Source organism: Cebus imitator, unplaced genomic scaffold (assembly GCF_001604975.1).
Source record: "Cebus imitator isolate Cc_AM_T3 unplaced genomic scaffold, Cebus_imitator-1.0 Scaffold323, whole genome shotgun sequence".
Taxonomy (NCBI): domain Eukaryota; kingdom Metazoa; phylum Chordata; class Mammalia; order Primates; family Cebidae; genus Cebus; species Cebus imitator.
This window is the reverse complement of record NW_016107638.1, coordinates 674,442-687,622: the sequence shown is the minus strand read 5'-3', so window position 1 is coordinate 687,622 and position 13,181 is coordinate 674,442. Positions and strand designations below refer to the sequence as shown.

The window sequence follows — 13,181 nt, the reverse complement described above, 5'->3', positions numbered from 1 at the left end:
GAGTGTGTGAGTGAGTGACTGAGTAGGTGAGTGACTGTGAGTGTGTGAGTGTGTGAGTGGGTGTGTGACTGAGTGGTGAGTGAGAGTGGGTGAGTGACTGTGAGTGAGTGTGTGACTGTGTGTGACTGAGTGGTGAGTGAGTATGACTGTGTGACTGAGTGTGTGACTGAGTGGTGAGTGTGTGACTGAGTGACTGAGCGGGTGAATGAGTGTGTGAGTGGCAAGTGAGTGTGAGTGAGTAGGTTAGGGGTGTGCACACCTGTAGGCTCTATAAAGACTGCACACTTAGACTATTCAAAATTTGTACAAAAATATTATCCTTTCTTCCATAACTACCCTCAGGTTACTTGGTTGCCTTATACATTTCTTAATTTTTTACCTTTTAGACTCTTTTGTAATAATATTTAGCTTAAAACACACCTTAAAACGCAAAAATATTTTCTTTCTTTATATCCTCTCTACTCACTTTTCCTTATTTGATTTTTTTGTTTGCTTTTGAGACTTTGCTGTTAAATGCTAAGACACACACACACCAGGCTAGGCCTCCCAGGGTCAGGGTCACCACCTCAGCGTCTTCCCCTGCGCAGCCTGTCCCGCTGGGCAGTCTCCAGGGAGTAACGGGGGGAGCCGTTGCCCCATGACGGCCATGCCTGCTTCGGATCCCTCCCAGAGGGCCTGCCTGAGGCTGTTGCACAGCTAACTTTTGTTGAATCCGTAGAAAGAATACGCTCTAGAATCATGATAAAAGCTACAGTAAGTACAAAAGCCAGTAACATTTATTATCGTCACGTATCACATTTGTGCATGGCGGAATGTGCCAGAGGGTCCACACGCCAGGCAGCACAGTGGTCCGTCCACACCGTCATCGCCACACGCGCGACAGTAAAACATCAAGCTTAGCTGCTGCCACAGCCACACTGGGGCGGGGATTGCTCCGGCCTGTTGTAGCCGCACATGGCCACCCACGGTACGCGTGGTCTTCATTGACCAAAATGTCATTATGTAGGTGACACCAGGGAGATTTCCTTCAAGGAAAGACAGATCCACACGGAGCGTGGCCCAGTCGTGGACACAAGGAGGGGAGAGTCAGAGAGAGACTGAGAGAGGGAGAGGAGAAAGGAAGGAGGGAGGGAGGAGGGGAAGGAAGGAGAGAGAGACAGAGAAAGGGAAAGAAAAACAGAAAGTGGGAAGAAAAGGAGAGACAGAGGGAAGAAGGTGACAGAGACTGAACGGAAAGAAAAAGTGACAGAGAAAAAGGAAGGGAGGGAGGGAGGGAGGGAGGGATAGGAAAGAGGGAGGCTGAGGAGTATGGTTCAGCGAACCCTTTGCACCCAAGGGTGGTGGCACCAGCATCACCAACCAGAGAGGCAGGTGTCCTCAGCTGGAAGCCCAGACAAGCCTCCCTCCACACCATGAAGGGATCAGACAGCTTTTCAAATGGGTGAAAGCCAGAAGAGAAACTGAGGAAATAAGGCATGCACTCTCACTATGTGCAGGGGCCGGATGAGTGAAGAACTGAGTTGTCTGGAATCAGTGGCTCTGGCTGATCAATAACAGAGCAGCACAGCTGATCCAGTTCTCCCCCGGGTTCCCAGCACCACACGGATTCCAAACCTTCCGGCAGACGTGGAGTCTCCGCCCTCCTGAAACAGATGCTGAGTTCCTGCCCTAGGGACACTCCCAGACACAAAGCGGGTTTGTGGGCGAGGCCCTCCGGTCCCTGAGGTCTGGGCACTTGCAGGTCTAGACTGACACATGAGGCGGGCTCTCAGATTCACATATGACCTCAGCCGAGGGCAACGGAGAGCCAAGGCCATGCCCCAGAGATGTGTAAAGCGCCTCCTGGTCACACTGTAATCTGCAGTTCTCAAAGTGGGGTCCCTGGATGCCTCCTCCTCCCCTGAGACCGCATGGGAATGCAGATCCCGGCCCCTCCCCAGACCTGCTGGACCAGAGGCTGTGACACGCAGCCATTTAACCCACCCGCCAGGAGGCCAGCACTCAGCAACGCCTGAGAAGCGCTGCTCCGACTAAAACTTCAACCGGACTCCAAATTCAAATGTGGCAGGAGGTGGTTTTGCAGTGGAAAGGAAGGAGGCTCAGGAAAGAGCCAGCTCCTGCCTCTCCTCCCTCCCGCCCCAGCACACGCTGGCCTCTTCCAGGCTCCAACAGCGATGGGGCGGAGGGGGGGAAAGAGCGGAAAATGAAGAAACAGCGCAGGGTCCCCTGCTTGTCTGCGCATCTGAATGGCTGGAGCTCCCAGCCGGCCAAACGCAGCCTCACCTGGGAAGCTCCTCCACCACCCACACCCACCCCCGACTCTGCAGGCTTGGGTTTCTCTGCGGGGCTTGCAGTGTGGGAGAGGCCGGCTGCTAGGCCTGGGGAGGGCTGCGTGGCCACCTGCCTCCTGTGTGGGGGTGGCCCCCACAGTTCCAGCATCTTCCTGTCTCCCTGGCACGTGGGCAGTGCCACTGTCTCCCTGACCCAGTTTGCCATCCTCTCGGAAGGGGCACAGGGGAATATCCCCGAAATAACCTGGAGGGCTCCACTCTGGACCCCAGGCACTGCCATATGGCCACGGCACAGCCCTTGACCCCAGGCACACCCCCACCCCCCACTGCAGAAGGGGCGCCTGCCGGCTTGCCCCTCACACCACGCCCCCAGGAACCTCCGGAGCCGATCAGACCCTGCCCATCCCGCTGGGAGCTTGATCATGCCTCACACAAGCCAAAACCCCACAGCCCAGCGGGGGCTGAGTCCCAAGCTGAGTTCCCGGAGAGCCCATCAGGGCCAGGAGGGAGCCGGGGAAGGACCCTGTGCGTGGGGGAGGTGGCGATGCTTAAGAGCCTTACCCAATGTTCCCCTAAACGGGGTGAGCGAGTGCGCGCCACACTCCCTCCCTGCCCACTGCTGCTTTGAGCCCACACAGCTGCCCCTGCCAGCAGCCGGGCCTGCCACAAGGCCCAGGAGCCAGGACACCTCCTCTCCCCACCCCCACCTTCCATTTTCAGAGAGAGCCACGCTCTCTCCTCTCAGGGCCTGCTCCATCTGTGACACTTCTCCTTCCAGGGATGAAGTGGGCTTTTCGCCCCCGTGAGCAGAGTCTCCTTCAGGGCTCCTCGGAGAGAGAAATGTGGAGCTGGACAGGGCCTCCTTCCCACCCTCCTTGCTCACCCTAAGCACCTTGAGGGACCCAGAGGCCACGTAGGCTCAGAGCCAGCACCCGCCTCCCCTCGGACCAGGGACCAGGTCAGGAGGTGAAGCACTCCTTCCTCCCTCCAGCCAGTGTCACCCCGACCTCAGCTCCCTGGGGACAGGAAGGAGGCTGCTTCCACCAAGGCCTCTGCTGACAGATGCCCTGGCCCCCACCCGGACCTAAGCTCCTGGGCGGGTGGCCCTGTGCACCCTGCCTTTGCCAGTGAAATAGGGTTTCCCCCGGGGGAGTCTGCCCCGGCAAGCAGCCCTGCCCACACAGCCACACGCACGCACACACTTTGCCAGGGAACATCTGTTTTGACAAACACATTATTCAAGTCGGTCCGTGGGACATGAACTGACACATTCCTGGGTGCAGCCTGCTGGCTTTGTGCATTTGCACCTGAGCCGAGCTGGGGGCTCTGCTGTGTTTGTCCCTTGTCCCCTTCCCCACTCCGCCCTGTCCCCAGGAAGCCAGGTCCAGGCCCTGAGCTGCCTGAGAAGCCAGGGAGCACTCCCCCGGCCAGCGAGCGAGCCGGGCTGTACCCATCGGGTGCCAAACTTTGCCTGCAGGGGCTTTTCCGAGCAGCCTGGGGTGGGGGCATGACGGAGCCACAGCGCCCCTGCAGCTGGCACCCGGGTGGCACGCAGCAAGAAGCCACCAGCCCTTCCCTTCCGAGACGATCCTGGATTCCAAGCAGCACGGAGATACCACCAGCAGGGCCGGCCGCCGCTCCCCACACCCAGCGCCCCGGACCCCGGCTGAAGGGCATCCTCCATCCGCTGCAAAATAAACTTTGTCTGGGCAAAGAGTTTCCGGCTGAGCCCCTGTGAGCAACGCTGCTACAGCTCGGGTGCCGAAAGGCGAGGGGAGACGGGAAGCTATTTTTAGGAGAAAAAATAAATCTCAGCCTACCTTAGAAGCTGGCTGTGCCAAGGCTCCGGAGGCTCACCGCGAGACAACTGCAGTGTACTGTGTCAGATTACAAACCGGGGGCGAGGGGGAGGCAGGCAGGGAGAGGCGGGCAGAGGCGGCGCCCAGTCACCATCGCAGGGCATTGGTGTGTCGGCGCCGCTCGCATTCAGCTAGACATGATTCATTAGTTTTCTGCAGGCAGGCAAGCAGGTCGGGTGGGGGGGAGAGAGAGAGGGAGAGAGAGAGATCAGCCGCCATGCAGCAGTCACCAGAGCCTATGAAACGTCAGTGTTTGAACGCACGCACACACACATGCACACACACATGCACACACACACACACACACACACACATACACACACACACCAAGATGGCTATACCCCTCACTGCCAGCTTCTCTTTCACAGAGCCGTGGTGAAAAGCTCAGACAGAGACGGAGGCAAACAGCTCTCAGCCACGCAGGGCTTGGGGCTGCTGCTTTTCCCTCTGTCCCTGGAAAAACAGCACAAGATCTTCCCCACGGGGGCCAGGGGGCTCCTGCAACCAACAGGCACAGCAACGTAAAGCTGCCCCGGGTTCAGGAAGCTCAGAAACTCAAGCACGATCAGAATTAGGTGATGACGAGGAGCAACCCAACCTGCCTGGTCTTGGCTCTCCTGTCCAGCTCCCCTCCCCACCGCAAGCCTCCAGTGGCCACGTGGGTTCCCCCTTCCCCAGAACTCCAGATGGTGGCACAGATACACCCACTACCTAGCAACCAGGTGGTGCCGGAGGGAAGAGCCCTGGGAAGCCAGCACAGAGGTCTCATACGCGGCTTCCTTCCCTGGGGTAAAAACCCCGGCGTTTGTTATTGAAAGATGCTAAATAATGTAGTTCGTGAAAAGGAAAGCCCCTTTGGTATTTGGGGCTCCACATACCCAAATTGAGTCCCTGAGGGGTCCTACTAATGATGGCCCTGCGCAGGGACAAGACACTATAATTCCGAGGAAGGGCTCGCTCACAGCATGTGCGGGGCCTTGGTACAAAAAGGAAGGACTTCCCCTGAGGTGATTTCTGCCGCTTCTCCAATTAGACTCACTTTACAAGTTTTAAAAAATGGGCTCCTTAGTAAAACCAACATATCCTCCCATCCCTGTGGCTTTGTTTATGGTCTTATAGGAGCCGCAGTGGTCTCAAAGCTAGACAGCAGAGGAAGCCGCTTCCCAAGACAACTTTTTCGGCACTGTGGCAGACCGGTCCAGCGAATGCTCCCAGTCAGGACTCATCCTGGCCTCCTGGATTGGCTTCCGAATTCTCTGCCTCTGAATTTGCCTGCAAGACCGGGGGCTTCCTTCGAGTCCTGTGTAGAGCAGGCCCAGCCTCTGTGCATGGAACAGAGATGCGTGCTGTCCCCGGGAGCAGGTGGCAAACCACAGACCATTCCTTCTCACCCTGCAGCAGTCATCAGCTCGCAGGAACTACGGGACCGCAGAAGACCATGGAAGGAAGTGGCTGCCAGATACTCGTACACGCACGTTCACAGCTGCACTGTCTCAACAGCCGCCCATCTATGGATGAATGCATAAACAAAATGCGGCACATCCATTCAACGGAATATTATCCAGCCAGGAAAAGGAACAAAGTACCGATTCATGCTATTACCTGGATGAATCTTGACAGCACCATGCTGAGGAAAAACACCAGACACAAAAGCCCACCTACCTATGAGCCCGTTTGTATGAAATATCCAAAACAGGCAAATTCATAGAGACAGAAAGGAGACTGCAGGTTGCTGAGGGCTGGGAGGAGAGAGGAGGAGGGACTTCTTAGCCCAGTGGGGTTTGCTTCTGGGGTGGTGAGAACGCTTTGGAACAAGATCGAGGTGGCGGTGGCTCAAGGTTGTGAATGTATTAAACGCTGCTGAATTGTTCACTTCAAAATGGTTAATTTTTTGTGATGTGAACTTTACCTCCATAAAACATATGAAAGACGGTAGGAAGCGCCTGTGCGCTGGGCCCCGCTGGCCCTGCCTGCTCCTTCCTAACGCCGTCCATGTGGCCTGGAGCAGGTCAGTCTTTTCTCACATCAGTAAAACAGTCATGTCTGCTTATCCTGTAGCTCTGCTTCATGGGGCTCTTCTAGGGGACGAATGAAATATTTGCCAGAAGGAAATAAAGCTGTTCCCCCTTGGAAAGGACTCGCTCTGTTAAAAGGTCATTCGGTGGCCTGAAAATGACTCTCCACTGCTATTTACACAGCAGAGAGGAAATTAATTTTTAAGGAATGCTGTGGATCATGTAGGCCGAAAGTCCAAGGTTCTAAAACAAATAAGCTGCAAAAATGTTTCCGTTTCAAGATACTGGGTGCTTCCCCCCCCAGGGCCATTGGCATCTGCGCCACACCACTGAGTCTCCGTCACAGACACACTGTCGCCTGCAGTGTCCAATGTGTGTGGGGCTGCGGGTCACGCGTCTCGGCGTAAGAGCCCATTTTGTGGGCTGGACAACTTGAGATGGAAGGGTTGACTATAGCTGCCAAGAGTCACTCAGTCAGATCAGAAAAAGAATGCAGGGCCAGGTGCAGTGGCTCGTGCCTGAAATCCCAGCTGTTTGGGAGGCCAGGGTTGGAGGATCACTTGAGCCTAGGAACTCAAGACCAGCCTGGGCAACACAGTGAGATCCCATCTCTACAAAAAATACAAAAATTAGCTGGGCACGGTAGTACATGCCTGTGGTCTCAGCCACTCAGGAGGCTGAGATGGGAGGATCACTTGAGCCCAGGGGGCTCAAGGCTGCAATGAGCTGTGATTGCTCCACTGCACTCCAGCCTAGGGGACAGAGTGAGGCGCTGCCAATAAATAAAAAAAAAAGAAAAGAAAAAGAATGCAGGATTCCATTTCTTGGTGTCAAGTTCTAACTTCACAAAAATTAGGTGAATTTTGTGCATAAAATACTAAAAAATCACAACAAACCAGAGACTTTCATAGGTGTGTTCTTAGCTTACTAACAATCCAGATGAAGCCCTTCAGTGCCTGTGAAGAAGGAAGATGTGTTCAACCCCGCAGGGAGGAGCTAGCCAGTTCTGAAAAATGAGCTGCCGTGGTGGGGACCAGTTTCGGTGATGGAATCAAAAGTGCTGACCCCCTCCAGCGCTTGTTATAGGCAACCTGCTAGGTCCAGACCGGACGCAGACCACATGAAGGCATAGCTACTCACCGGGTCTATTAGGCTGTTAAAGACGCCTGTGAGCAAGCCACCATTTGTTTTATCTGGTCCTGGATGGAACGAGTGTTTGCCAGATGTCAGGAAGTGTCAGATGCAAAGCTGCATCATTGCCATTCACAGTTTTCCAGCCCTCCAGATGGAGACAGCACACTGGAGGGTTTCCACTTGGAAAGGCTGTCTGAGAAAATGCCAGTCATTTTGTTTGCAGCATAGTTCTGAAGGTTCAGCATTAAAGCAGAATCTCCTGTCGCTGGACAGCTAATAATAGGTCTGTGCTGACACTGAACATCAGCACCTCTGCCGGCCCGAGCTTTCACAAAGCACAGCAAGTTTTCTAGGAGGACAATTCCAAGGCCAGTGGCGAAGTGCAGCCACCTAAAACCTTTCAAGTAAGCTTCTGAAGTTGGGTGTTCACCATAAGTGCAGCACTCAGCTAGGAACAGCTCTGGGAAAAATCTGCCCTGTTTACAGGTAGTGGGTTAGCCAGACAGGTCTACAAACTAGGCAGTGTTGGAGATGATATGATGATCTAATTGGAAACACAAATGGACCGATCGCAGTAAAACTGTTACAAATAAGAACTGAATAGAAGAGGATAGACTAGGCTGGGCAGGGCGGCTCATGCCTGTAATCCCAACATTTTGGGAGGCCAAGGCACGAGGACCACTTGAGCTCAGGAGTTTGAGCTCTATGAAAAACACAAAAAATTAGCTGTGTGTGATGACTCATGCCTGTAGTTCCAGCTACCTGGGGGCTGAGATGGGAGAATCACCTGAGCCCAGGAGGTCAAGGCTGCAGTGAGCCATGATCACACCACTGTACTCCAGCCTGGATGACAAAGCAAGACCCTGTAATCAAAAAGAAAAAAAAGGGAGAGCTCTACATATATTCCATAATTGGATGCATATTATTTTGGAGGAACAAAAATAATATACAAAAATCAGTAGTTTTCCTATACAAAAGCAACAACCAGTTAGAAAATATAATGGAAGGGAAAAAAATTCCATGTATAATAGCATAGAAAAAGAAACACATGCCTAGAAATGTGTAAGATATATATGAAGAAAACTGAGGAACAAAGAAAAGAAAAATGGAACAAAATGAAAAGCCAACCCCACACTTGGAGAGGGTGCTTAAATTTTATAAAATTCTCCTGAAATCAGCCTTAACATTTAATATGATTGCAATCAACATAAAGGCAAGATTTTTTCCCCAGATCTCTGGAAGCTGATTCTCAACTTAGTATGGAAATATAAGCACAAAAGCATAACCCAGACATTCTGCTGAAGGCAAGAAAAGGTAATGAAAGAAAAATAGTCTTACCAGACATTGAAATATATTACAAATATATAAATAAAATTGTTTTGTCCTGGTACATGAAAAGACAGATCCACAGAACAAACTAGGTAGTCCATAAACAAATCCAATTAGAGATGAGAATTTAATACGTGATAAAATAATACTTCTAATCAATAAGAAAAGATAGAATATTCAATAAATGGTGGTCAGAAAACAGGATAATTAGGGGAAAAGATTATTACACATAAGGTAATTCCAGATCAATCAAGTATTTAAACATATAAAAGAAAAATTATGAATTTTTTTCATTATTGTCAAATGAAGAAGGACTTTCTAAGAACCCAGGAATAATAAAAGGAAATGCTGATTAAATGTGACTACATGGAAATGTAAACTTCTCCACAGTCAAAAAACACCACAAATCAAACCAAAAGATTGACTACAACTGAGAAAATATATTTGCAGCACATATTTCAAATTCAGTTGTGGATTCAGTTTTGCGGGGCCTAGAGTTTATGTAATGTGGGGAGCTCTAGTTAAGAAAAATAAAACACAAAGAATACCAATGCAAAATATAGAAATATGATCATCTATCAAGAATGAGAAAATAGATCACAACAAATTTCAGACTTTAAAATGCTGACAAATATCACAAAATCAAGAAAAATAGCATATATTTACTGTAATTAACTGCCTAAGCCCCCTCTATAATACCATCTTTATTGATACATGATAAATGTGCATATTTTAGGGGTACATGTGCTAATTTGATGCATTCATATAAGTATAAAAATCAAATCAAGGAAATTGGGCTACCCACCACCTTATAATATTTGCATAATATTTGTTTTTAACATTATTTGACTGTGTAATCTTTTATTACTTCTCCAGATGACAATGATTTTATAATTTTATTTTCTTTTGAGAAAACAGAAATAAAACTCTTTCCTCTATCATGATGATCAAAATTTGCTTTTTAAAGTTATTATTGAAGGTTTAAACATTTTTTAGACAGCTATAGAGAAAGGGCAGGTCACCTACAAAGGAAAACTCATCAGGCTAACCGTGGACCTCTCAGCTGAAGCCCTACAAGCCAGAAGAGATTGGGGGCCTATATTCTTAAGGAAAAAAAAAATCTTCAACCAAGATTTTCATATCCAGCCAAACTAAGCTTCATAAGCAAAGGAGAAATAAGATCCTCTTCAGATAAGCAGATGTTGAGAAAATTTATTACCACCAGACCTGCCTTACAAGAGACCTTGAAAGGAACACTAAATATAGAAAGGAAAGACCACTGCCATTCAATACAAAATCACACTTAAACACACAGATCAGTGTTGCTATAAAGCAAGCACACACAAGCCAATATAATAAGTAGCTAACAACACAATGACAGGATCGAATCCATACGTATCATTACTAACCTTAAATGGAAATAGGCTACATGCCCCACCTAAAAGGCACAGAGTGGCAAGTTGCATAAAAAAGCAAGACCCAATGGTATGCTGTCTTCAAGAGACCCGTCTCACATGTAATGACACCCATGGGCTCAAAATAAAGAAATGGAGGAAAATCTACCAAGCAAGTTGAAAACAGAAAAAAAAGCAATGGTTGCAATCCTAATTCCAGACAAACCGACTTAAAACCAACAAAGATCAAAAAAGACAACATTACATAATGGTAAAGTGTTTAATTCAACAAGACCTAACTATCCTAAGTATATATGCATCCAACACAGGAGCACCCAGATTGATAAAGTAAGTTATTAGAGACCTACAAAGAGACATCAACTGCCATACAATTATGGTATAAGACTTCAACACTCTAGTGATAGTATTTATTAGGCAGATCATCAAGACAGAAAATTAACAAAGATATTCAGGACCTGAACTCAACAATAGATCTGATAGACCTCTACAGAACCCTCCACCCCAAAACAGAATATACATTATTCTCGTTGTCACATGGCATATATCAATGACATAATTGGACATAAAACAATCCTCACCAAATTCAAAAGAACTGAAGTCATACCAAACACACTCTCAAACCACACCACAATAAAAATAGAAGTCAAGACTAAGAAAAAAATTGCTCAAAATCATGCAATTACATGGAAATTAAAAACATGTTCCTAAATGACTTTGGGGTAAATAATGAAATTAGGACAGAAATCAAGAAGTTATCTGAAACTAATGTAAACAAAGATACAACATACCAGAATTTTGGGGACACAGCTAATGCAGTGTTAAGAGGGAAATTCATAACACTAAAAGTATTCATAACATCAAAAACTTAGAAAAATCTCAAATTAACAACCTATCATCATAACTGAAAGAATTAGAGAGACAAGAACAAATCAACCCCAAAGCTAGTAGAAGATAAGAAATAACAAAAGTCAGAGCTGAACTGAAAGAAATCAAGACACACTCACACAACATTCAAAAGATCAACTAATCCAGGAGTTGGTTTTTAAAAAAAAAATAAGATAGGCCACTAGCTAGACTAATAAAAAAGAAGAGAGAAGATCCAATAAATAAATGACAAAGGAAATATTACCATTGACCCCATAGAAATAAAAATAACCAACAGAAACTACTATGAACACCTCTATACACACAAACTAGAAAACCAAGAAGAGGTGGGTAAATTCCTGGACACATACACCCTCCCGAGACTCAACCAGGAAGAAATGGATTCCCTAAACAGACCAATAATTAGCTCTGATTTGTTAAATCAGTAATAAATAGCCTACCAACAAAAAAACGCCCAGGACCTGATGGATTTGCAGCCAAATTCTACTAGATGTGCAAAGAAGAGCTGCTACTATTCCTACAGAAACTATTCCAAAAAATTGAGCAGGAGGGACTCTTCCCCAACTCATTCTGTGAGGACAGGATCATCATGATACCAAAACCTGGCAGACACAGAAACAAAAGAAAACTTCAGGCCAAAATCTTTGATGAACATCAATGCAAAAATCCTCAACAAAATGCCTGCAAACCAAATTCAGCAGCACATCAAAAAGCTAATCCACCATGATCAAGTAGGCCTCGTCATTGAGATGCAAGTTTGTTTCAACATACAAAAATCAGTAAATGTGATTCATCACATAAACAGAACTAAAAACAAAAACCACATGATTATCTCGATAGACACAGCAAAGGCTTTCAATAAAATTCCAAATTCATTCATGTTAAAAATTCTCAATAAACTAGGTATTGAAGAAACTTGCCTCAAAATAATAAGAGCCAGCTGGCCAGGTGCAGTGGCTCAAGCATGTAATCCCAGCACTTTGAGAGGCTGAGGTGGGCAGATCACGAGGTCAGGAGATTGAGACCATCCTGGCCAACATACTGAAAACCTGTCTCTACTAAAATACAAACTACTACTTGTAGTCCAGCTACTTGGGAGGCTGAGGCAAGGGAATCGCTTGAACCCGAAGGTGGAGGTTGCAGTGAGCCGAGCCTGGCGACAGAGCAAGACTCCATCTCAAAAAAATAAATAAATAAATGAGCCATCTATGCCAAACCCCCAGCCAATATCACACTGAATGGGCAAAAGCTGGAAGCACTCCCTTCAAATAAATGCACAAGACAAGAAAGCCCTCTCTCACCACTCCTATCAACATAATATTGGAATTCCTAGCCAAAGCAATCAGGCAAGAGAAAGAAATAATGGGTATCCAAATAGGAAGAGAGGAAGTCAAACTATCTCTGTCTGCAGATGATATAATTCTATATCTAGAATATCTCATAGTCTCAGCCCAAAAGCTCCTTCAGCTAATAAACATCTTCAGCAAAGTTTCAGGATACAAAAGCAATGTACAAAAATAATTAGCATTCCTTTACACCAACAACAGTCAAGCCAAGAACCAAATCAGAAAGGCAATCCCATTCACCATTACCACAGAAAGAACAAAATATCCAGGAATACAGCTAACCAGGAAGGTGAAAGAGCTCTACAATGAGAATTACAAAACACTACTCAAATAAATCAGAGAAGATACAGACAAATGGGAAAACATCCCGTGCTTAGGGATAGGAAGGATCAGTGTCATTAAAATGATCGTACTGCCCAAGGCAATTTACAGAGTCAATGTGATTCCTATCAAACTACCAATGACATTCTTCATAGAACTAAANAAAAAAAAAAAAAAAAAAAAACTATTTTAAAATTCATATGGAACAAAAAAAAAAAGAGTCTGAATAGCCAAGGCAATCCTAAGCAGAAAGAACAAGGCTGGAGGCATCACATTACCTGACTTCAAACTATACTACATGGCTACCCTAACCAAAACAGCATAGTACTGTTTTGGTACAAAAACAGGTACATAGACCAATGGAACAGAATAGAAAGCCCAGAGATAAGGCCAGACACCTATAACCATCTGATCTTTGACAAAGCTGACAAAAGCAATGGGAGAAAGGACTCCCTATTCAATCCTTGGTGGTGGGAGAACTGGGTAGCCATATGCAGAAGACTGAAGCTGGACCTCTTCCTCACACCATATACAAAAATCAAATCAGAATGGATTAAAGACTTAAATGTAAAACCCAAAACCATAA

The 13,181-nt window shown here is 47.2% G+C and overlaps 1 protein-coding gene across 1 annotated transcript in view; it reads right to left on the bottom strand.

The window, feature by feature from the left end:
- The window catches only part of RIMBP2 (RIMS binding protein 2), a 333,192-nt gene extending 328,796 nt beyond the window's left edge, over positions 1-4,396 (bottom strand). The window contains exon 1 of the mRNA XM_037729912.1: positions 4,112-4,396. The gene's annotated coding sequence lies outside the window, so the exon portion shown is untranslated. The remainder of the gene's footprint in view (positions 1-4,111) is intronic.
- Positions 4,397-13,181: the final 8,785 nt, after the last annotated feature.